We start from the raw sequence: 25,330 nt of genomic DNA, 5'->3' as shown, positions 1-25,330 counted from the left end.
GGAGTCAGGAGAACGAAAAGAGACGCCGTGAAGGTGTACCTACATCCAAACAGGATGCCGTTCAGTCTGTCGCCACACTTCCCCGTTGTGCAGGATGAAGGGATGTGGTAACTGAAGTGAGGAGAAGGCAAGTCGGCATCCGAGTGTGAAGGTGAGTGGCCTGTAAAAAGCAGCAGGAAATCTGCGTGGCATATCAGCTGAAAACGGAACCTGGCTGCCGCAAGTCCACGAGTCCATCGGCTCGCAACATTCGTGCACGAAGCTCCCGCCAGCAGAAAAGCTAGCAATGCTTTGGAGCCTGAAAGGCCTTAAATTGGTCAGGATGAGACAACTGGACAAGAGAGAAAAGGAGAAGCCAGGTTTTGCGGCATTTTCTGCTTTTATACATTTTGCGCCCCAAAGCGGGGTGAGGGCACCATCCCTGGAAGCACTGCAAGACCAGGTTGATGCGTGGAGCGGAAGGAGCAAGCCCCTGAACCATCTCCGACTCCTAAAAATCAATTTAATATTCGGTCCACAGATTGAGGACATATCAGATATTAAACTGATAAGAACAGATACTACACTTGATCTGAGCCAAAAGGCCGAGAAGCGATAACCCATATTTCCCGGCAATGGCTCTTGTCCTCCTCATCCACCGACATTCAGGTGCACCTTGCTGCGCTCGACTGTGCTTTGGAACTTTTAGTCTACGCTCACTGTTGGTCAAGAGACATCCAGCTTGGCCGAGCACGGTGGAGTCTGTGCATGCAGAACCAGTAAACACAACAGGAAGACATCGTCTGGCAAGCCGTCCCCTGTCGTCACCAGATGAAATGGAGACGCTGTGAAGGCCCAGTGACACCCAACAGAGGGAGTCGAAGTCATCTCCACCTTTGCCGAACAAAGGGCAATCCGTGCAAACAGCAAGTACTGGCGGAATCCAACAGAGGGCAATGTCTAGTCTCCCTGAGCTCCACCCTGGCGTGTTGGTCGTGGAGTCAGGAGAACTAAAAGAGACGCCGTGAAGGTATACCTACATCCAAACAGGATGCCGTTCAGTCTGTCGCCACACTTCCCCGTTGTGCAGGATGAAGGGATGTGGTAACTGAAGTGAGGAGAAGGCAAGTCGGCATCCGAGGGTGAGGGTGAGTGGCCTGTAAAAAGCAGCAGGAAATCTGTGCGGCATATCAGCTGTAAACGGAGCCTGGCTGCCGAAAGTCCTCGAGTCCATCGACTCGCAACATTAGTGCACGAAGCTCCCGCCAGCAGAAAAGCTAGCAATGCTTTGGAGCTTGAAATGCCTTAAATTGGTCAAGATGAGGCAACTGGACAACAGAGAAAAGGGGTAGGCAGGTTTTGCGGCATTTTCTGCTTTTATACATTTTCGCCCCAAAGCGGGGTGAAGGCACCATTCCTGGAAGCACTGCAAGCCCGGGTTGATGCGTGGAGCGGAAGGAGCAAGCCGCTGAACCATCTCCGAGTCCTAAAAATCAATTTAATATTCGGTCTCCATATTGAGGACATATCAGATATTAAACTGATAAGAACAGATACTACACTTGATCTGAGCCAAAAGGCCGAGAAGCGATAGCCCATATTTTCCGGCAATGGCTCTTGTCCTCATCCACCGACATTCAGGTGCACCTTGCTGCGCTCGACTGTGCTTTGGAACTTTTAGTCTACGCTCACTGTTGGTCAAGAAACCTCCAGCTTGGCCGAGCACGGTGGAGTCTGTGCATGCAGAACCAGTAAAACACAACACGAAGACATCGTCTGGCAAGCCGTCCCCTGTCGTCACCAGATGAAATGGAGACGCTGTGAAGGCCAGTGACACCCAACGGAGGGAGTGGAAGAAATCTCCACGTTTGCCGAACAAAGGACAATCCGTGCAAGCAGCAAGTACTGGCGGTATCCAACAGGGGGCAATGTCTAGTCTCCCTGAGCTACACCCTAGCGTGTTGGTCGTGGAGTCAGGAGAACGAAAAGAGACGCCGTGAAGGTATACCTACATCCAAACAGGATGCCGTTCAGTCTGTCGCGACACTTCCCCGTTGTGCAGGATGAAGGGATGTGGTAACTGAAGTGAGGAGAAGGCAAGTCGGCATCCGAGTGTGAAGGTGAGTGGCCTGTAAAGAGCAGCAGGAAATCTGTGTGGCACATCAGCTGAAAACGGAGCCTGGCTGCCGCAAGTCCGCGAGTCCATCGGCTCACAACATTCGTGCACGAAGCTCCCGCCTGCAGAAAAGCTAGCAATGCTTTGGAGCCTGAAAGGCCTTAAATTGGTCAGGATGAGACAACTGGACAAGAGAGAAAAGGGTAAGCCAGGTTTTGCGGCATTTTCTGCTATTATACATTTTGCGCCCCAAAGCGGGGAGAGAGCACCATTCCCGGAAGCACTGCAAGACCAGGTTGATGCGTGGAGCGGAAGGAGCAAGCCCCTGAACCATCTCCGAGTCCTAAAAATCAATTTAATATTCGGTCCCCAGATTGACGACATATCAGATATTAAACTGATAAGAACAGATTCTACACTTGATCTGAGCCAAAAGGCCGAGAAGCGATAGCCCATATTTTCCGGCAATGGCTCTTGTCCTCCTCTTCCACCGACATTCAGGTGCACCTTGCTGCGCTCGACTGTGCTTTGGAACTTTTAGTCTACGCTCACTGTTGGTCAAGAAACCTCCAGCTTGGCCGAGCACGGTGGAGTCTGTGCATGCAGAACCAGTAAAACACAACACGAAGACATCATCTGGCAAGCCGTCCCCTGTCGTCACCAGATGAAATGGAGACGCTGTGAAGGCCCAGTGACACTCAACAGAGGGAGTCGAAGTCATCTCCACCTTTGCCGAACAAAGGGCAATCCGTGCAAACAGCAACTACTGGCGGAATCCAACAGAGGGCAATGTCTAGTCTCCCTGAGCTCCACCCTGGCGTGTTGGTCGTGGAGTCAGGAGAACTAAAAGAGACGCCGTGAAGGTATACCTACATCCAAACTGGATGCCGTTCAGTCTGTCGCCACACTTCCCCGTTGTGCAGGATGAAGGTATGTGGTAACTGAAGTGACGAGTAGGCAAGTCGGCATCCGAGTGTGAAGGTGAGTGGCCTGTAAAAAGCAGCAGGAAATCTGTGTGGCATATCAGCTGAAAACGGAGCCTGGCTGCCGCAAGTCCGCGAGTCCATCGGCTCGCAACATTCGTGCACGAAGCTCCCGCCAGCAGAAAAGCTAGCAATGCTTTGGAGCCTGAAAGGCTTTAAATTGGTCAGGATGAGACAACTGGACAAGAGAGAAAAAGGAGAAGCCAGGTTTTGCGGCATTTTCTGCTTTTATACATTTTGCGCCCCAAAGCGGGGAGAGGGCACCATTACTGGAAGCACTGCAAGACCAGATTGATGCGTGGAGCAGAAGGAGCAAGCCCCGGAACCATCTCCGAGTCCTAAAAATCAATTTAATATTCGGTCCCCAGATTGAGGACATATCAGATATTAAACTGATAAGAACAGATTTTTTTTTTTTTTTTTTTTTTATTCAAAAAAATATACTTTATTCATAAAAATTTATCATGAGCGTTACAGAAACATTTCAAATTGTCTTGACTGTACATTTCCGGCAGGGTTACATGTTGCCTTGACTTTCTTCCATTCAATTTTGATATTGTCGTACACATATCACTCTTTACATTACCATTCCTTCTTAAATATTTACAGTGGCATGTTTGTTTTATACATTGTAGTGTTGGTTGCCCCGACCGAGGGGCTTTACACTGTTACCCGCCCCTCGGTGTACATTTGCTGGAAAGACTTTACACAGTGGTCTTTCCCCATTGCGCCTTGGCGGCAGCTTCCCCAAGCTTGAGTGCGTCCCTCAGCACGTAGTCCTGGACCTTGGAATGTGCCAGTCTGCAACACTCGGTCGAGGACAATTCTTTGCACTGGAAGATCAGCAAGTTTCGGGCAGACCAAAGAGCGTCTTTTACCGAGTTGATGACCTTCCAGCAGCAGTTGATATTTGTCTCGATGTGTGTCCCTGGAAACAGTCCGTAGAGCACAGAGTCCTGTGTCACAGATCTGTTTGGGATAAACCTTGACAAATACCACTGCATCTCTCTCCAGACCTTCTTTGCAAAGGCACATTCCACAAGGAGGTGTGTGACCGTCTCATTTCCCCCACAGCCACTCCGAGGGCAGCGTGCATTGGTGTAGAGCCTTCGGGTGTGCATGAAGAATCTGACAGGGAGGGCCCTTCTCACCACCAGCCAAGCTAGGTCTTGGTGCTTGTTTGAAAGTTCTGGTGATGAGGTGTTCTGCCAGATGACTCTGGCAGTCTGCTCAGGGAACCATCCAACGTCCTCCACGGTCTCTTTTTCCCTGAGGGCCTCGAGGACATTACGTGCTGACCACTGCTTCATTGCCTTGTGGTCAAAGGTGTTTTCTTTCAAAAACTTTTCCACAAAGGACAGGTGGTACGGTACGGTCCAACTACTTGGAGCGTTCCGCGGCAATGAGGCCAGGCCCATCCTTCGCAACACCGGGGACAGGTAGAACCTCAGTATGTAGTGACACTTGGTGTTTGCATACTGGGGGTCCACGCACAGCTTGATGCAGCTGGACACAAAGGTGGCCAACAGGATGAGGGAGGCGTTGGGTACGTTCCGCCCTCCCTTCTCCAGAGGTTTGTACATGGTGTCCCTTCGGACACGGTCCATCTTGGATCGCCAGGTAAATTTGAAGATGGCCCGGGTGACTGCTGTGGCGTAGGGTCGGGTTATGGGCCAGACCTGCGCCACGTACAGTAGCACCGAGAGTACCTCACACCTGATGACCAGGGTTTTGCCCGCAATGGAGAGGGAGCGTTGCTCCCACCAGCCCAGTTTCTGTCTTACCTTTCCTATGCGCTCCTCCCAGTTTTTGGTGCACGCCCCAGCAGCTCCGAACCATATCCCCAGCACCTTCAGGTAATCTGACCTGACAGTGAAGGGGACAAAGGACCGGTCGGCCCAGTTCCCAAAGAACATGGCCTCGCTCTTGCCCCGGTTTACCTTGGCTCCAGAGGCCAGTTCAAACTGGTCGCAGGTGGTTAAGAGCCTGCGTACAGACGCAGGATCTGAGCAGAAGACGGCAACGTCGTCCATGTACAGGGAGGCCTTGACTTGCATGCCTCCACTGCCTGGGATCGTCACTCCTCTTATACCCGGATCCCTCCTGATGGACTCGGCAAAAGGTTCTATGCAGCACACAAAAAGGGCAGAGGAGAGAGGGCAGCCCTGCCTGACTCCAGATCTGATCTGGAACTTTTCTGATTCCCACCCATTGATTGAGACTGCGCTATAGATATTTGTGTAGAGCAGTTTGATCCAATTGCGGATTCCCTCCCCAAACCCCATTTTGGAGAGCACATCCATCATGTAGGTGTGCGATATTCTGTCAAAAGCCTTCTCCTGGTCAAGGCTGATGAGGCAAGTGTCCACCCCCCTGTCCTGCACGTAGGCGATCGTATCCCTGAGTAGCGCGAGGCTATCAGAGATCTTCCTGCCGGGTACAGCACAGGTCTGGTCAGGGTGGATCACCGACTCCAGAGCAGACCTGACCCGATTGGCGATGACCTTTGCTAGAATTTTGTAGTCCACATTCAACAGTGAAATGGGTCGCCAATTTCGAATTTCTTCCCTTTCCCCCTTCTGTTTGTAGATGAGGGTGATGATGCCTTTCCTCATGGACTCTGACATGCTGCCCTCCAGAAGCATACTCTCGTACACTTCCAGCAGGTCTGGGCCCATCCAGTCCCACAGAGCCGAATACAACTCAACCGGTAAGCCGTCGCTTCCGGGAGTTTTACTCGTCTCGAAGGACTTGGCGGCCTTTGTCAGCTCGTCCAGAGTTAGTGGTTTGTCCAGGTTTTCCAGCTCGCTGTCGCCTATGACCTCCGTGATAGTCGACAGGAAGGTCTGGGAAACAGTGCTATCTGTTGGCTTCAGGTCATACAGTCCGGCATAAAAGGATTGGCTGATCCTCAGGATGTCAGACTGCGATGACTTTTCAGAGCCATCTTCTTCCTTCAGGCTGCTGATCACAGAGGTGTCTCTGTGCACCTTTTGGAAGAAGAAGCGTGAGCACTTTTCGTCCTGCTCCACGGAGCGGACTCTGGAGCGGAAGATAACCTTGGAGGCCTCCGAGGTTTAGAGCGAGGCTTGCTGGCTCTTCACCTCTTGGAGATCCTCCTTGACATCCACCCCCATCGACAGCAGCTGGAGCAAATTTTGCATACTTTTCTGGAGCCTGGACATGACCCCTCGTCTCTCTCTCACCTTTTGAACGCCCTTGAGGATGAAAAACCTCTTGATATTCCCCTTGATTGCTTCCCACCAGAGATGTGGGGCCTCAAAGAGGGGTTTCACGGTTCTCCAACCTTTGTAATCCCTCCTGAGTTCCTCGATGTTCTCAGGGGTCAGCAGTTTTACATTTAGCTTCCACGTCCACCTGCCTACCCCCTGGTCTTCCTGCAGGTGGCAGTCGGCCAGTAGGAGGCAGTGGTCAGAGAAGAACACCGGCGTTACGTCGGTGGACCTGACGGTGAAAGCTCGGGACACAAAAAAGAAGTCTATCCTGGAGCGGACGGACCCGTCTGGCCGTGACCACGTGTATCTACGCTGCGCGCCGTCTGCAGGGTTGCTGCAGACGTCGAGCAGCTTGGCGTCTTTTACCGTTTCCATCAGGAGTCTGGACGTAGCGTCCAGTTTGCTGTCGGCTTTGCTGGATCGTCCAGCCGCATCGATGATGCAGTTGAAGTCACCACCCAGGATGACCGGCTTGGAGGTGGCCAACAGCAGTGGGAGTTGCTGAAGAACTGCCAGCCGCTCACTTTTTACGGCCGGGGCGTACACATTAATAAGTCTGAGAGGGGTGTTTTTGTATTTCACGTCTGCTACGAGGAGGCGCCCGCCCACCACCTCCTTAACGTCGGAGATGGTGAAGTTGCCTCCCCGCAGCAGAATACCCAGGCCGGAGGAGCGGCAGTCGTTTCCTCCTGACCAGATGGATGGCCCGTGGGACCACCAGCTCGACCAGCGCCTGTAGTTGCTGAGGTGCGGAATTCCGCACTCCTGCAGGAACAGTAGGTCAGCTTTTACATTTGCCAAATAGTTGAGTGTGGCTACACACCGCGAAGTATCTTTGATGCTTCGCACATTTATGGATGCAATTTTTAAACCCATTATAAAAAAGATAGATTTACCAGTCTCAAGAGTCCAGAGTCTATACAGTTGGCTGTTCCAGCTGTTCGATGTTCCCCAGCATGCCGGTGGTGCTCGCAAACTTTAGCACAGTTGCAGGGCTGAGAAAGCTGTTCTGGTCCGTACTGGCCCCGTGATTTTGATGCAGATGCATTGGCGGGGGGGGTGTAGCCCTGGGGTTCGTCGTGGCAGTCAGTAGGTGTTGGGGTTGCAGGCTGTTCTTCACCCGGGTTGTTGCTGCTCGTTACTATCGGGGGTTGGTCTGTGACCTTGTTTTCTTCCCGGTCGGTGGTCTGGGGGGTCTGTGCCTCCCGTTCCACGTTGGTGCTTTGTCTGTTTATTTGAGGCCGATTCTTGTCCTGTTTTCACTCATCGGATGAGGTGTCGGCGCTAAGTGCGCCGGCTGAGAGGTGTCGCTTTTTGCCACTACCCCTCGGGGGGTTCTTCAGTTTGTTTTTTTGTTTCCGCTTTCGTTTGTCCCTGTTCACTGTTTCCCAGGGCTCTTTATTCTTTGTCCCATCCTCTTCCTCTTCCATTGAGTGTTCCTCATCAGATGGGGCTGGGGCTGGGTTGTCAGGAGGTGCTGGGGCCTCCTCTTTTTGTTGGGGGCCCTTCTGTTGCTTTTCCTCATTCTGAGCCGTGCTGTCTTTTTCGGCGGAGGTTGTATGCTCCTCCTCTCTGGTCGCCTTTTTAACTCTGCTGCTGATGATTTGAGCGTATGTCGCCCCGCGTTTCGGGCAGGCCCTGTAAAAGATGGCCGGCCTCCTCACACAGGTTGCAGTACTTGTCTTCCTTGCATTCCTTAATCATGTGTCACTCCTGCCTGCAGTTTTTGCAGAAGGTCACACTGCAGTTTGCTGCAACATGCCCCGTTTTGCCACAGGTGTGGCATACTCGTGGCTGTCCCACGTAGTCGAGGTAGCCACGATTTACTCCAATAGCGAAATTGGAGGGGGGATGCAGGATGGTTCATTTGCTGTCTGTTCATAGAGTCACCTTGATCTGGTGCTCACTTGTCCAGATGCCGAAGGTGTCTTTCACTTGCACGCTGTCACTTTTCAGTTCAGCGTACCTGGCGAGGAACGTAGGCACATCAGACACAGGGACGTGGGGGTTGTACGTGTGCAGTGTAACAACCCGATTTCGCTGCGACGGTAGCGTAAACAGAGGATCCGCTGTCAGGATCGACAAGGGACTCTGGTTACCATTTTCCTTGAAGACAATCAAGAATTTGATGCACGCTGCGACGCTCTTGAAGGTGACATCAAAACAAACATTGTTGGGGAAGTTTTGCAAGCAGAAGATCTCTGTTGCTTTAAACCCTCAACACTCGAGCAGCACCCTCTTCACGAAATGTTTCCTGTCCACAGGTGACTCTCCTTCCGTTTTCTTCACTGTGACTCGGACAGTGTTTCGCACTCCCCAGCCTGGTGGTCGGGATGCAGCTGCATCCATAGCTCGTACGTTGGGTCTGAACTGTATCGGCGTTAGGCCTAAACCAGAAGTTTAGGCCAGTGTGTAGATCCACCAATAGCAGCCGGGCTCCAAACGTTTCCTTTTTAACGACTTCAATCCCTCCGAGTTCTCCAATCCACGATCGTCATCGAGATCCTCAGCTTCCCTCGATCAAATGAGACTACACTTGATCTCAGCCAGAAGGCCGAGAAGCGATAGCCAATATTTTCCGGCTATGGCTCTTGTCCTCCTCGTCCACCGACATTCAGGAGCACCTTGCTGCGCTCGACCGTGCTTTGGAACTTTTAGTCTACGGTCACTGTTGGTCAAGGGACCTCCAGCTTGGCCGAGCACGGTGGAGTCTGTGCATGCAGAACCAGTAAAACACAACAGGAAGGCATCGTCTGGCAAGCCACCCCCTGCCGTCACCAGATTAAATGGAGACGCTGTGAAGGCCCAGTGACACCCAACGGAGGGAGTCGAAGAAATCTCCACCTTTGCCGAACAAAGGGCAATCCGTGCAAGCAGCAAGTACTGGCGGAATCCAACAGGGGGAAATGTCTAGTCTCCCTGAGCTCCACCCTGGCGTGTTGGTCGTGGAGTCACGAGAACGAAAAGAGACGCCGTGAAGGTATACCTACATCCAAATCAGGATGCCGTTCAGTCTGTCGCCACACTTCCCCGTTGTGCAGGATGAAGGGATGTGGTAACTGAAGTGAGGAGAAGGCAAGTCGGCATCCGAGGGTGAGGGTGAGTGGCCTGTAAAAAGCAGCAGGAAATCTGTTTGGCATATCAGCTGAAAACGGAGCCTGGCTGCCGCAAGTCCGCGAGCCCATAGGCTCACGACATTAGTGCGCGAAGCGCCCGCCAGCAGAAAAGCTAGCAATGCTCTGGAGCCTGAAAATTTTTTAATTGGTCAGGATGAGACAACTGGACAAGACAGGAGAGGGGAAGCCAGGTTTTGCGCCATTTTCTGCTTTTGCACTATTTGTGCCCAAAGCGGGGTGAAGGCACCATTCCTGGAAACATTGCAAGACCAGGTTGATGCCTGGAGCGGAGCAAGAAAGCCCCTGAACCATCTCCGTGTCCCAAAAATCAATTTAATATTCGGTCCCCCGAAGGGGACATTCCAGATATTAAACTGATAAGAACAGATACTACACTTGATCTGAACCAAAAGGCCGAGAAGCGTTAGCCCATGTTTTCCGGCTATTTCCCGAGTTGTCCTTTTACCCTTAATGAGCTGGTAAAATTACTTAGGACGTTCGTTCATTTTACCTGCCTGTATCCTTTCATGTACCGTTTTTGCTCTCCTAATTTCCTGAAGTTCCCAGTCCACATTGCGACCCCGGCCCCGGGTCACTGGCCGCGTGGAGTTTGCACATTCTCCCCGGTTCTGCGTGAGTCTCACCCCACAACTCAAAGATGTGAGAGGTAGGTGGATTAGCCACCATAAATTGGAAAAATTATTGACCACTCTAAATTTTAAAAACTGTGTATTTCATTGTAAAACAAAAAAGAGGATGTCAGAGACCCCAGAGATTGTCCTACACGGTGAATCTGTGCAGTGCAGAGTCCAGGAGGCTGCAATCCGGTGTCACAGTAGTTTGCACGCTTGCCTCAGCGCGCCAGCAACCCAGGTTCAATTCCAGCCTCGGATGTCTGTCCATGTGGAGTTTGCACTTTCTCTGACACGGTTTCCTCTGGGTTCTCTGTTTTCCTCCCAGAGTCCAAATATGTGCAAGTCAGGTGGATTCGCCGTGCTAAATTGCCCTTTAGGTTAGTTTGGGTTGCGGGAATGTGGATAGGGTGGCGGTGTGGGCTTAAATAGGTTGCTCTTTCTAAGGGCTGGTGCAGACGCGTTGCGCCGAATGACCCGCCTTCCGCTCTGTAGGGATTCTATGATTCTATAAAGAATCGTAACCTGCATTCGAGCCTGACGTGGGATTTCGAAACAATCCAAGGCGAATGGCACAGGCAGATTGGCTTCTGAAGTACAGCTTGGGTCAGTGGGTGTGGACAGTGGTTGGGAAATGAAACACATACATGTTCGGCTGCAGGGCAGGTGCATGTGTCCGTTGGAGCACCAGGTTAGAACGGAAGAGCGAAATATTACTCCAGACGATATCTGGATGTGTTCAGCAGAGTGCACTGGGAACACGCAGATCTCGTCCAGCTCAGCTTGATCTGTTTTTATGAATAATAGAGCCAAAAATGACACAGAAAAGTCAGTCCAAAGTATATCTCGACGTAGTGCACTGATGTGTGAACAGCAGTGTGGATAGGAAGGCAGAATTGTCCTTCTAAAGTTCACCAGCTTCTTCAATATAGAACAGTCGGCTGGATAGGAAAACAATTATTCTTCCTGAGCATTGCTGGATATGGTATTGTGGAAAGTCCGGTGGATTGGGACACTAACTAAGGTGGGATTTATGCAGTCGAGCAATTGGGGGCAGAGGATCTATCCATTTCTATCATTAAAAAAAAATCTTTATGACGTTGAAGACTTGCTTAAATTCCCCCTAACCTCCTGCGCTCCAGAAAGACGAATCCCAGCTTCTACACACAACTGGGTTGCAGGACAGCCACATCCATCGTCACAGGGATGTTTGGGGCGGGCGGGACCATGAGGAACGACGGCTCACCACTGCGCTATCCTTCTCCCAGTTTTACTGGTGCTTCCAGTCCCATTTTCAGCCTGTCTCACAACTGGCGTGTCCCGTCCATCGATGAACTGTTTCATCCCTAAGCTGAGGGCTTGTAGGTGAATAGCCCCCGGTAGAACGTCTCAAATGCCTCGTAGACATTTTTTGGCTCTGCCACTGGATTCGGTCTGCTGCTTCTAATCTGAGCTATTACCCCCGTGGCTGCCTGCTTTCTCAGCTGGCGAACCAGCAGTGGCTGGCTTTATCTCCGTGTTCGTAAAGGGTCTCCCGTACCTGGCGGAGTTGCTGCAATGCTTCCCTCGTGGAGAGCAGATCAAAGTCCATTTGTAGCTTTTTCCTCTCCGCCAGGAGTTCTTTGGTCGGGCCCTCAGAGTATCGCCTGTCGACCTCCAGTATGGAGTCCACAACTGTCGCCTAGCCGCCCTCTCTACCTTGTCTCTACGTGCGTTCTTGGCCATGATCTCACTCCTGATCACAGCCTTCGTGGCCTCCCAGAGCGTGAAGGGCGGGACTTTTAGTTATTAATAATATAGTCATCTGTGGCCTGTGATATTTTCTTGCACAAAGCATTCTGGGCAAGTCGGGCCATGTCCAACCTCCATGTGGGGGGCGTGGTAGCAGGCATTGAGCAAAACGTATTAATCTGGCTGCATATTAATATGGAACCATATTGATATGGAACAGCATTAATGTGGCTGGATATTAATATGGAACATTATTCACATGGAGCAGTATTAATATGGCTGCATATTAACTTGGAACCGTATTAATATGGAATAGTATTAATATGGCTGAATATTAATATGGAACAGTACTAATATGGAACAGTATTAATATGGAACCATATCTTCACAGCTCCAGGGTCCCAAATTTGATTCCTAGCTTGGGTCACTCTCTTTGCGGAGCCTGCATGTTCTCCTGGTGTCTGCGTGCATTTCCTGCGGGTGCTCCGGTTTCCTCCCACAAGGCCAGAAAGACGTGCTTGTTAGGTGAATTGGACATTCTGAATTCTCCCTCTGTGTACCCGAACAGGCGCCAGAATGTGGCGACGAAGGGCTTTTCACAGTAACTTCGTTGTTGTGTTAATGTAAGACTACTTGTGACAAAGATTATTATTATTAATATGGAATGTGGCTGGATGTTAATATGGAACTGTATTACTATGGAACAGTGTTAATATAGCCGGATATTAAAATGGCCAGATATTAATATGGAACAGTACTAATATGGAACAGCGTTAACATGGCTGGATATTAATATGTAACAGTGATCATATAGAACAGTATTAATATGGAACACTACTAATATGGAAAAGTTATAATATGAGCGATTATTAATATGGAACAATGTTTATATGCTGGACATTAATATGGAACAGTACTCATTTGTAACGGTCTTAAAATCAAGCAGCACGAATATGGAACAGTAGTAATATGGAACAGTATTAATGTGGAAGAGTATTAATATGGAACAGTATTAATATGGAGCCGTTTTAATATGGCTGCATATTAAAATGGAGCAGAATTAATATGCTGTATAGAAATATGGAACAGTATTATTTTGGCTGGATCCCGTTCAGTTTTTGGAAGGGCATATACTGGCCTCGGGAAAGTTGTTTTTTAGGTCTCCAAAGCAATTCGCTTTACATAAACATGTTTAATGTTTAAAAACATGATTTATTATCGGGCACATTTTAAGTCCGATTACAGTAGGGCACTTTTAATTGGTGTGTTACTGTAAGGCTCTGTTTAAATAAGGTCCGTTTGACTGTAGGCCACTGTTTAAATACATTTGATTGACTATAGGGCACTGTTTGAATGCATTTGGTTTACTGTCGGGCACTGTATTAATGCATTTGATTTCCTGTAGGGCACTGTTTAAATGCATTGATTTACTATTGGCACTGTTAAAATGCGTTTGATTTATTGTAGGGCACAGTTTAAATGCATTTCATTTACTTCACCGCACTATTTAAACGCATTTGGTTTACAACAGGGCACTGTTTAAATTCATGTAATTTACTGCAGGGCACTTCTTATATGCATTTGAGTGTTGGGCACTCTTTAAATACATTTAGTTAACTGTCAGAAACTGTTTAAAAGCATTTCGTATACTGTAGGGCACTGTTTGAATGCATTTGATTCACTGCAGGGCATTTTTAAAATGCATTTAGTTCACTGTAGGATACTGTTAAAATGCATTTGATTTATTGTAGCGCCTGTTTAAAAACATTTGATTTACTATGTCACTGTTTAAATGCATTTGGTTTACTATAGGGCACTGTTTAAATGCATTTGATTTAACGTACAACACTGTTTAAATGCTTTTGATTTACAGGAGGGCAATGTTTAAATGCATTTGAGTATCAGGCGCTGTTTAAATGCAATTAGTTTACTGTAGGGAACAAAATGCATTTGATTTACTGCTGGGCACTGTTTAAATGCATTTGATTTACTGTAGGGCACTGTTTAAATGCATTTGATTTACTGTAGGATACTGTTTAAATGCATTTGATTTATTGTAGCGCCTGTTTAAAAACATTTGATTTATTATGTCACTGTTTAAATGCATTTGGTTTACTGTAGGGCACTGTTTAAATGCATTTGATTTAACGTAGAACACTGTTTAAATGCTTTTGATTTACAGGAGGGCAATGTTTAAATGCATTTGAATATCGGGCACTGTTTAAATTCAATTAGTTTACAGTAGGGAACAAAATGCATTTGATTTACTGTTGGGCACTGTTTAAATGCATTTGATTTACTGGAGGGCACTGTTTAAATGCATTTGATTTACTGTAGGGCACTGTTTAAATGCATTTGATTTACTGTGGTGCACTGTTTAAAAGTATTTGTTTTACTCTTGCACAGTGTTTAAACGCATTTGATTGACTGTCGGGGCACTGTTTAAATACATTTGATTTATTGTCGGCACTGTTTAAATGCATTTAATTTACTATAAAGAACTGTTTAAATACATTTGGCACCGTTTAGATATAATTGATTTATTTTAGGCCACTGTTCAAATGTATTTGATTTACTGTAGGGCACTGTTTAAATGCATTTAATTGACTCGAGGGCACTGTTTAAATGCATTTGATGGACTGTTGTGCGTTATTTAATTATATTTGATTTACTGCAGGACACTGTTTAAATACTTTGGATTTATTCTGGGGCACTGTTTAAATACATTTGATTTACTGTCGGGCAGTTTAAATGCATTTGATTTACTGCAGGGCACTGTTTAAATGCCTTTAGTTTGCTGTCGGGCACTGTTTAAATGCACTTGACTTACTGTAGGGCATTGTTTCAATGCGTTTGATTTCGTGTCGGACACTGTGTAAACGCATTTAATTTATTCTAGGGCGCAAATTTAACTACTTTTGATTGACTGTCAGGTACTGTTTAAATGCAATTAATTTACTATAAATCACGATTTAAATATATTTGGCTCACTGTGGGGCACTGTTTGAATGCATTTGATTTACTTCATGGCACTTTTTAAATGCATTTAGTTTCCGGTAGGGCACTGTTTAAACGCATTTGATTTATTGCAGCGCCTGTTTAAATACATTTGATTTACTGTGTCACTGTTTAAATGCATTTCATTTACTGCAGGGCACTATTTAAATGCATTTGATTGACTATAAAGCACTGTTCAAAAACGTTTGGTTTACTGTAGGGCATTGTTTAAATGCATTTGATTTAACTTAGGGCACTGTTTAAATGTATTTGATTTACAGTCGGGCACTGTTGAAATGCATTTAGTTGACTCGAGGGCACTGTTTAAATACAATTGATGGACTGTTGTGCGCTATTTAATAATATTTGATTTACTGCAGTGCACTGTTTAAATACTTTGGATTTATTCTGGGGCACTGTTTCTGTACATTTGATTTACTGTAGGGCACTGATTAAATGCCTTTAGTTTGCTGTAGGAAAAAGAAAGGGAGAAAGAAAGAGATAGAGAGGAATAAGAAAGGGAGAGAGACGGAAATAAATGAGAGAGAGAGAAGAAATAGAAAAGGTGAGAGAAGAAAGTAGAAAAGGAAGAATAGCCCCAGCAGAACAAAGAGAAAGAGAAAGGGAGATACAGATCAGGGGAAAAAATAAAGAGAGAGAGTTTGAACTTCAGAAAATAGCCATGAAACATGACAGTCAGTTAAAATTGGTAGACGCAAAGGGAAACGTACAGTTGGATGATAGTGATGAGGATAGTGAGAAAGAGCGTCAAAGTTGAAGGCTTGGTGGAATTTTTATTTAATATGTCCAAGCAGTGCCAAGGTTTGACGAGAAGGAGGTAGAAGCCTTTTTCATTTAATTTGATAAGGTGGCTAAACAAATAAAATGGCCCCAGGACATGTGGGTATTACTGATTCAAACAAAGCTGGAAGGTAGAGCCAGTGAAGTGTTTGCATCACTACCGCAGGAGGTATCTGGGACGTATGAGGATGTGACAAAATCCATCTTCGGTGCATATGAACTCGGGCACGAAGCTCACTGACAAAGGTTTAGAAAATTAAAGAAACAATTTGGTCATACATACATGGAGTTTGAAAGGTTCAAACAAATTAATTTTGATAGGTGGATAAGGGATTTGAAAATAGACCAAACGTACAAAGCTCTCAGAGAAATTATACTTTTGGAGGAGTTTAACATTGAATTCCTGATGCAGTATGCACTCATGTGCATGAACAGAGCGTTAAAATTGCGAGATTAGCAGCAAAATGGCAGATGATTATGAATTAGTTCATAAATCAAAGCTTGGTTTCCGACATCAGTTTCAGCCTGTGAGGGATAGAAACTGGGGACATGAGAAATACTCAAGTGGTAAAAGTAAAGGTGATGTGATGGGATATAATAAGGAGAGTGTACCTCAGAGTAAAAATCCAGGAGGGTGGAAGAGACATGAAAAGGTTCAAATGTTTTCACTGCAATGAATTGGCCATGTAAAGTCACAGTGTTGGTGCTTGAAGAAAAGCGCTGGGAAGGCTGATGTGGTAAAACAGGATAAGACAGTGGGGGTAGTTAAAGTGGTAAAGGAAAGCCCAAATGAAGCGAAGGAGTTGCAAAAGATTGTACACCTGATCAAGAGGTGATTTATCAAATGGTGCCAGATCTCTTTAAAGAATTTACTTGTGTTGGTAAAGGTTACTCATGTGTATCATGAGGAGTAGGTAAAGAAGTCACAATTTTAAGAGATACGGGAGCTAATCAATCTTTAATGGTAGGAGATGAGGAGTTATGTAGTTTGGGAAGAATGCTGCCAGAAAAGGTGGTAATATGTGGAATTCAGGGTGAGAGGAGTAGTGTTCAATTATATAAGGTAAGGTTGGAAAGTCCAGTGAAGAGGCGTGAGGTGTTAGTGGGAGTAATAGAGAAACTATCTTGTCCAGGATTACAGTTTATCTTGGGTAATGATATAGCTGAATCGCAGGTGGGAGTGATGCCCACGGTGGTTGATAATCCAGAGGAAAATCAGACAACTGAAGTGTTGAAGTATTTTTCCCGATTCTGTAGTTACAAGGTCGCAAAGTCACAGGTTAAGACAGGAGGGGAATTCAGAGAGTGAAGATGAAGTTGAAGTGCAATTATCAGAAAGGATTTTTGATCAGATGGTTGACAAAGGTGGAGGATGAGGCGGATATTTTTAGTTCAGGAAAATTGGCAGAGTTACAACAGAAAGGTGTAGAAATAAAACGGATGTATCAGAAACATACACGGAAGAGTGTATAACAGAGTTTTATTACCGTAAAAGTAATGGCTTGATGAGAAAATGGAGACCTTTACATATGCAGGCTGATGAAAAGTGGGCAGAAGTTCATCAAGTAGTATTGCCGTTGGATATGGAAAGGAGGTGTTGCGAGTTTCACATGAGGTTCCAGTGGGAGGTCATTTGGGAATAAGGAAAACTTAAGCTAAAATACAAAAACAATTTTATTGGCCTGTACGCCAGAAAGATGTAATTAAATGTTGTCAGTCATGTCACACATGTCAAATGATAGGGAAACCTCAAGCAGTGATAAAAGCAGCGCCCTTAATACCCGTTGCAGCATTTGAGGAACCTTTTCCAAGGGTCCTAATTGATTGCGTAGGACAACTTCCTAAAACAAAATGTTGGAATCAATATCTTTTGGCGATAATGGAGGTGTCTACTAGGTTTCCGGAGGCCATCCAGTAATATTACAGCTGAAAAGATTCTGGAGGAATTACTTGAATTATTTACTAGCAATAGACGACCCACAGAAATACAGCCGGATCAAGGGTCAAATTTTACCTCCTGATTATCAAAGAAGTTATGGATAGTTTCGGAATAAAACAATTTAAATCAACTGCGTCCACCCAGAATCGCAGGGAGTATTAGAAAGGTAAATGTCAGAAATTAAAGACAGTGTTGAGGGCTTAGTGTCACGATAATTGAGAGGATTGTGATAACGAAATTCCATTCGTACTGTTTGCAATTATGGATGCACCTACTGAGTCAACCAAATTTAGTCTTTTGAACTAACCTTTCGTCATGAGGTACGAGGGTCACTTAAATTGAGTAAGGAAAAATTGGTGCGTGAGTAATCAGAAATTACATTATTGGATTACGTGGCAAATTTTAGGGAACTATTAAATAGAGCAGGTCAATTGGCTAGACAACATTTAAAAGTTGCACAAAATGCGATGAAACGGGTAGCGGACAAGAAATCCAAAGTTTGTTGTTTCGCCTGTGGAGATCAAGCTTTAGTATTGTTCCAAGTGGGAGGTGAACTTTTAAAAGCTAGGCTTTGTGGACCATATCAGATTGAAAGGAAATTAAGTGAAATGAATTACGTGGTAACAACACCAGATAAAAGGAAGACTCACCGAGTGTGTCATGTGAATATGCTTAAAAGGTGCTTGGAAAGGGAAGGAGAGAAAAAGGTTTTAATGATTCTAACTCAAAATGACCAACCAAATCCAGATGACTGTGAATTTGACACACCTCAAATTAAATTGTAAAACGGGGATGTTCTTAAAAATTGGGATAAATTGTAGAGTTACCTTCCAGAGGAAAAACGGACTGACCTGAAAGTTATCACATGGGCAAGTTTGTGGACATAAATTGGGAAGTACTAAAATGGCTATACATGATGTAGATGTGGGAAATGCTGTTCCAATCAAACGACATCCATGTAGACTTAATCCTTTAAAATTGGCACAGGTTAACAAAGAGATGGTGATTATGCTTTAAAATGGCATAATTGAAGTGGGTTGCAGCCAATGGAGCTCGCCCATAGTGATGATACCAATACCAGACGGTACCCAACAGTTGTGAGTAGACAATAGAAAGGTTAATGCAGTTACAAGAACGGGCTCTTACCCTATCCCACGTTTGAAGAATTGCATTGAGAAAGTGGGACAATCAGCTTTTATTTCCAAACTGGATTTACTTAAGGGTTGCTGGCAGGTACCTTTATCCGAAAGGGCGAAGGAGATTTCAGCTTTTGTGACTCCAGATGGTATATAACAATTCAAAGTTATGCCATTTGGCATGAAAAACGCCGAACCACGTTTAAATGGTTAACTAACAAAGTTGTTTCAGGATTACCCAATCGTGTGGTATACATCGACGATCTGATAGTTTTCAGCCAGACATGGAAAGAACAGTTGAAACGTCTGATGGAATTATTCGATCGACTTCAGGAGGCGGGTTTGGTGATAAACCTAGCCAAAAGTGAATTTGGAAAAACCCAAGTCACTTTCATTGCGAAGTTTCCGATACCCTCAAACGTAGGGAAATAATGCGATTTCTTGGCATGAGTGAATTTCATTAAACATTTAAGTAAAATTTCATGTTGAAAGTGACTGTCAATCGAGAAGGGCTTCAGTTGAAGGAAGAAGAACACAAATGGACTATATTATTATCCCTGTTTGCGTGTGTTGTTTTTAGAAACGCAAAAGTGTGTTTACTTCGTGCATTTCTTAAAGGATAGTGACAAGGTGAAAAATGAAACCATCTTGAAGTTGATGGTTTATATTTTTTCTTGGGCGGAGGTGTCATGTGAGAGTACCTTTAAGAAATGGGTGTTTAAGAAATGAACCTTTAAGAAACGGGTGTTTATCAGTGATGTCAGAGTATGGGTGGAGCTGGGATGTCTGGCAGCTTTTTACTTTCGTTTTAGGCTGTTTGCTGCAGGGTGTGTTTTAGTTTCAGTGTTGGAGCAGAAGCCAGACAGAGCAGGTGTACTCTTGATCTCTCTGCCATGAAGTGTCTATCTCTTGATCATTTGGTGAAGTCAGAATTATAAACGTTTTCAGGAGTGACGTTAACCAGATGTGCTTCTGTTAAAGGTTCTGTTTTTTGTAAGTCTTCTGGATGTTAAAAGGACAGCGTAAGCATTACTTAGTGTTGTATTCTTTGGGGGTTGTAGTTGAATTAATGGTTGCTAAGAAGTTCACTGTATGTTTTAAAAAGGTTAACTTAAATTCATAGAATAAACATCGATTTGTTATTTAAAATATATTTTCCATTTCTGTTGTACCACTCCTGTAGAGTGGGCCGTGTGCTCCCCATACCACAGTCTATTAAAAGTTCTGGGTCAGGGGCGTGAGGTGAACTTCATGATACACTTTGGGAATCTCTAAACCCTGGCCCAGAACAAATAAGATTGATGTACTGTAGGCACTATTTAAGTGCATTTGGTTTATTGTAGGACACTGTTTAAATGCGATTGATGTACAGTAGGGCACTGATTAAATGCCTTTGGTTTACTGTAAAGTACTGTTTAAGTGCCTTTGATTTACTGTAGTACACTGTTTAAATACATTTGATTTAATGTCGGGCACTGTTTAATTACCTTCATTTAACTGTCGGGCACTGTTTAAATGTATTTGATTTACTGTAGGGCACTGTTTAAATGCATTTGATTTACTGTAGGGCACTGTTTAAATGCATTTGATTTACTGCAGGGCACTGTTTAATTCCAAGTGATTTTGCATCAGCGCACTGGTTAAATACGTTTGGTTTGCTGTAGGGCACTGATTAAATGCATTTGATTTTCTTCAGAGCACAGTTTAAATGCATTTGCTTTAGTGTCGGGCACTTTTTAAATACATTTGATTTACTGTGGTGCACTGTATAAATGCATTTGATTTACTGTAGTGCACTGGATAAACGTATTTGGTTTATTGTAGGCCGCTGTTTTCATGCATTTTATTTACTCTGGCGCGCGGTTTAATGCATTTGGTTTACTGTAGGGCACTGTTTAAATGCATTTGATTTACTGTAGGGCACTGTTTAAATACATTGGATTTTCTGTCGGGCACTGTTTAAATACATTACATTTTTTGTTGTGCACTGTTGAAATGCATTTGGTTTACTTCAGGGCACTGTTTCCCGTATTTCCCGTACCGACTCCCCGAACAGGCATCGGAATGTGGCGACGAGGGGCATTTCACAGTAACTTCCTTTGAAGCCTACTTATGACAATAAGCGATTTTCATTTCATTTCACTGTTTAAATTTGTCTGATTTACTGTAATGCACTTCAAAGGCATTTGGTTTTTGTCGGGCACTATTTAAAAGCATTTTATTTACCGTAGGGCACTGTTTAAATGCATTTGATTTACTGTAGGGCACTGTTGAAATGTGTTTGATTTACTGCAGGGCACTGTTTAAATACATTTGATTTACTGTCGGGCACTGTTTAAATGCATTTGATTTACTGTAGGGCACTGTTTAAATGCATTTGATTTACTGCAGGGCACTGTTTAAATGCATTTGATTTACTGCAGGACACTGTTTAAATGCATTTGATTTACTGCAGGGCACTGTTTAAACATTTGATTTACTGTCGGGCACTGTTTAAATGCATTTGATTTACCGGAGGGCACTGTTTAAATGCGTTTGATTTACTGTAGGGCATTGTTTAAATGCGTTTGATTTACTGTGGGACACTGTTTAAAAGCATTTGATTTCCTGCAGGGCACTGTTTAAATGCGTTTGATTTACTGTAGGACACTGTTTAAAAGCATTTGATTTACGGTAGGGCACTGTTTAAATGCATTTGATTTACTGCAGGGCACTGTTTAAATGCGATTGATTTACTGTAGGACACTGTTTAAAAGCATTTAATTTACTGTAGGGCACTGTTTAAATGCGTTTGATTTACTGCAGGGCACTGTTTAAAAGCATTTGATTTCCTGCAGGGCACTGTTTAAATGCATTTGATTTACTGCAGGGCACTGTTTAAATGCGTTTGATTTACTGTAGGCCACTGTTTAAAAGCATTTGATTTACTGTAGGGCACTGTTTAAATGCATTTGATTTTCTTCAGAGCACAGTTTAAATGCATTTGCTTTAGTGTCGGGCACTTTTTAAATACATTTGATTTACTGTGGTGCACTGTATAAATGCGTTTGATTTACTGTAGGGCACTGTTTAAATGCGTCTGATTTACTGTAGGTCACTGTTTAAAAGCATTTGATTTCCTGCAGGGCACTGTTTAAATGCGTTTGATTTACTGTAGGACACTGTTTAAAAGCATTTGATTTACTGTAGGGCACTGTTTAAATGCGTTTGATTTACTGCAGGGCACTGTTTAAATGCATTTGATTTACCGGAGGGCACTGTTTAAATGCGTTTGATTTACTGTAGGGCACTGTTTAAATGCGTTTGATTTACTGTAGGACACTGTTTAAAAGCATTTGATTTCCTGCAGGGCACTGTTTAAATGCGTTTGATTTACTGTAGGACACTGTTTAAAAGCATTTGATTTACTGTAGGGCACTGTTTAAATGCGATTGATTTACTGTAGGACACTGTTTAAAAGCATTTGATTTACTGCAGGGCACTGTTTAAATGCGTTTGATTTACTGCAGGGCACTGTTTAAATGCGTTTGATTTACTGCAGGACACTGTTTAAACGCGTTTGATTTACTGCAGGGCACTGTTTAAATGCATTGGATTTACTACAGGAATCTGTTTAAATGCATTTGATTTACTGCAGGGCACTGTTTAAATACATTTGATTTACTGTCGGGCACTGTTTAAATGCATTTGGTTTACCGGAGGGCACTGTTTAAATGCGTTTGATTTACTGTAGGACACTGTTTAAAAGCATTTGATTTCCTGCAGGGCACTGTTTAAATGCGTTTGATTTACTGTAGGACACTGTTTAAAAGCATTTGATTTACTGTAGGGCACTGTTTAAATGCGTTTGATTTACTGCAGGGCACTGTTTAAATGCGTTTGATTTACTCTAGGCCACTGTTTAAAAGCATTTGATTTACTGGAGGGCACTGTTTAAATGCATTTGATTTACTGTAGGACACTGTTTAAATGCATTTGATTTACTGTAGGGCACTGTTTAAATGCGTTTGGTTTACTGTAGGGCACTGGTTAAAAGCATTTGATTTACTGTAGGGCACTGTTTAAATGTGTTTGATTTACTGTAGGACACTGTTTAAATGCGTTTGATTTTCTGTAGGGCACTGTTTAAAATCATTTGATTTACTGTAGGGCACTGTTTAAATGCATTTGATTTACTGCAGGGCACTGTTTAAATGCATTTGATTTACTGTAGGGCACTGTTTAAATGCGTTTGATTTTCTCTAGGGCACTGTTTAAAAGCATTTGATTTACTATAGGGCACTGTTTAAATGCATTTGATTTACTGTAGGGCACTGTTTAAATGCATTTGATTTACTGTAGGGCACTGTTTAAATGCATTTGATTTACTGCAGTTCACCGTTTAAATGTGTTTGACTTACTGTAGGACACTGTTTAAATACATTGGATTTACTCGGGGGCACTGTTTAAATGCATTTGATTTTCTGCAGGGCCCTGTTTAACTATCTTTGATTTACTGTCGGACACTGTTTAAATACATTTTATTTACTGGAGGGTACGTAGATCACTGTTCAAACGCATTTGGGTTACGGTAGGGCACTGTTTGAATGCATTTGAGTTACTGTAGGACACTGTTTAAATGCATTTGAGTTACTGCAGGACACTGTTTAAATGCTTTTTATTTACTGTAGGGTTCTGTTTAAATGCATTTGACTTAACGTAGGGCACTGTTTAAAAGCATTTGGATTACGGTTGGGCACTGTTTAAATGCATCTGATTTGCTGCAGGACACTGTTTAAATAAATCTGATTTACAGTAGAGCACTGTTTCAAGACATTTGATTTAGAGTCGAGCACTGTTTAAATGCATTTAATTTACTCTAGGACCCTCCTTAAGTACATTTGAATTCCTGTAATGCGCTGTTAATGCTATTTGTTTACTGTCAGGCACTGTTTAAAGGCATTTGGTTTCCAATTGGGCACTGTTTAAATGCACTTCATTTCCTGTAGGACACTGTTTAAATACATTAGATTTAGTGACGGGCACTGTTTAACTGCCTCAGTTAACTGTCGGGCACTGTTTAAATGTATATGATTTACTGTAGGGCACTTTTTAAATGCATTTGATTTACTTCAGGGCACTGTTTAAATCCAAGTGATTTTACATTAGGGCACTGGTTAAATACGTTTGGCTTGCTGTAGGGCCCTGATTAAATGCATTTGCTTTAGTGTCGGGCACTTTTTTAATACATTTGATTTACTGTGGTGCACTGTATAAATGTCTTTGGTTGACTGTAGGGCACTGTTTAAATGCATTTGATTTACTGTAGTGCACTGGATAAACGTATTTGGTTTATTGTAGGCCACTGTTGAAATGCATTTATTTCCTCTGAGGCGCTGTTTAACTGCATTTGATTGACTGCAGGGCACTTTCTAAATGCATTTGATTGAGTGTGGGCCACTGTTCAACTGCATTTGTGTTGTGCATGGCACTGTTTAAGCACATTTAATTTACTGTGGGGCACAGTTGAAATGCATTTGGTTTACTGCAGGGCACTGTAAATGCATTTGATTTACTATAAAACACTGTTTAAAAACATTTGGTACACTGCATGGAACTGTTTAAATGTGATTTATTTACTTTGAGGCACGGTTTATATGCGATTGAAAAACTGTAGGGCACTATTTAAGAGCATTTGGTTTACTGGAGGGCACTTTGTAAATGCGATTGATATACTGTAGGTCACTGTTTAAATGCATTTTATTTGCTGTAGGGCGCTGTTTAAATGTATTTGACTTTCCGCAGGGCACTGTTTAAATACATTTGATTTTCTGCATGGCGCTGTTTAAATGCATTTGACTTACTGTAGGGCACTGTTTAAATGCATTTGGTTTATCTTAGGGCACTGTTTAAATACATTTGATTTTTTGTTGTGCACTGTTGAATGCATTTGGTTTACTTCAGGGCACTGTTTTCCGTATTTCCCGTACCGACTCCCCGAACAGGCATCGGAATGTGGCGACGAGGGGCTTTTCACAGTAACTTCCTTTGAAGCCTACTTATGACAATAAGCGATTTTCATTTCATTTCACTGTTTAAATTTGTCTGATTTACTGTAAGACACTTCAAGGGCATTTGGTTTTTGCCGGGCACTATTTAAAACCATTTGACTTACTGTAGGACACTGTTTAAATGTGTTTGACTTACTGTAGGACACTGTTTCAATACATTTGATTTACTCGGGGGCACTGTTCAAATGCATTTGTATTTCTGCAGGGCCCTGTTTAACTATCTTTGATTTACTGTCGGGCACTGTTTAAATACATTTTATTTACTGGAGGGTCCAGTTTAAATGCATTTGATTTGACGTGGATCACTGTTCAAACGCATTTGGGTAACGGTAGGGCACTGTTTAAATGCATTTGATTTTCTGTAGGGCACTGCTTCAGTGCATTTTATTTACAGTAGGACACTGTTTAAATGCATTTGATTTACTGTAGGGCACTGCTTCAGTGCATTTTATTTACAGTAGGACACTGTTTAAATGCATTTGAGTTACTGCAGGACACTGTTTAAATGCATTTTCTTTACTGTAGGGTTCTGGTTAAATTCATTTGACTTAACGTAGGGCACTGTTTAAATGCATTTGGGTTACGGTAGGGCACTGTTTAAATGCATCTGATTT

General features: G+C 44.0%; 5 non-coding genes across 5 annotated transcripts; all 5 read right to left on the bottom strand.

Annotated features, from left to right (window-relative positions):
* Positions 1-405: 405 nt before the first annotated feature.
* LOC140397455 (U2 spliceosomal RNA) lies at positions 406-596 on the bottom strand. Its single transcript, XR_011936892.1, has one exon. It is a non-coding gene; the product is annotated as a U2 spliceosomal RNA (small nuclear RNA).
* Positions 597-1,380: 784 nt separating this feature from the next.
* On the bottom strand, positions 1,381-1,571 carry LOC140397757 (U2 spliceosomal RNA). The gene has a single exon (XR_011937185.1). It is a non-coding gene; the product is annotated as a U2 spliceosomal RNA (small nuclear RNA).
* Positions 1,572-2,353: 782 nt separating this feature from the next.
* LOC140397641 (U2 spliceosomal RNA) lies at positions 2,354-2,544 on the bottom strand. The gene has a single exon (XR_011937074.1). It is a non-coding gene; the product is annotated as a U2 spliceosomal RNA (small nuclear RNA).
* A 787-nt stretch (positions 2,545-3,331) lies between these two features.
* On the bottom strand, positions 3,332-3,520 carry LOC140397215 (U2 spliceosomal RNA). Its single transcript, XR_011936764.1, has one exon. It is a non-coding gene; the product is annotated as a U2 spliceosomal RNA (small nuclear RNA).
* A 6,146-nt stretch (positions 3,521-9,666) lies between these two features.
* On the bottom strand, positions 9,667-9,856 carry LOC140397899 (U2 spliceosomal RNA). Its single transcript, XR_011937321.1, has one exon. It is a non-coding gene; the product is annotated as a U2 spliceosomal RNA (small nuclear RNA).
* Between the last annotated feature and the right edge of the window lie 15,474 nt (positions 9,857-25,330).

Source organism: Scyliorhinus torazame, chromosome 20, assembly GCF_047496885.1.
Source record: "Scyliorhinus torazame isolate Kashiwa2021f chromosome 20, sScyTor2.1, whole genome shotgun sequence".
Classification (NCBI taxonomy): domain Eukaryota; kingdom Metazoa; phylum Chordata; class Chondrichthyes; order Carcharhiniformes; family Scyliorhinidae; genus Scyliorhinus; species Scyliorhinus torazame.
Note: the sequence above shows the minus strand (reverse complement) of the source record. Positions and strands in the feature narration are given on the sequence as shown.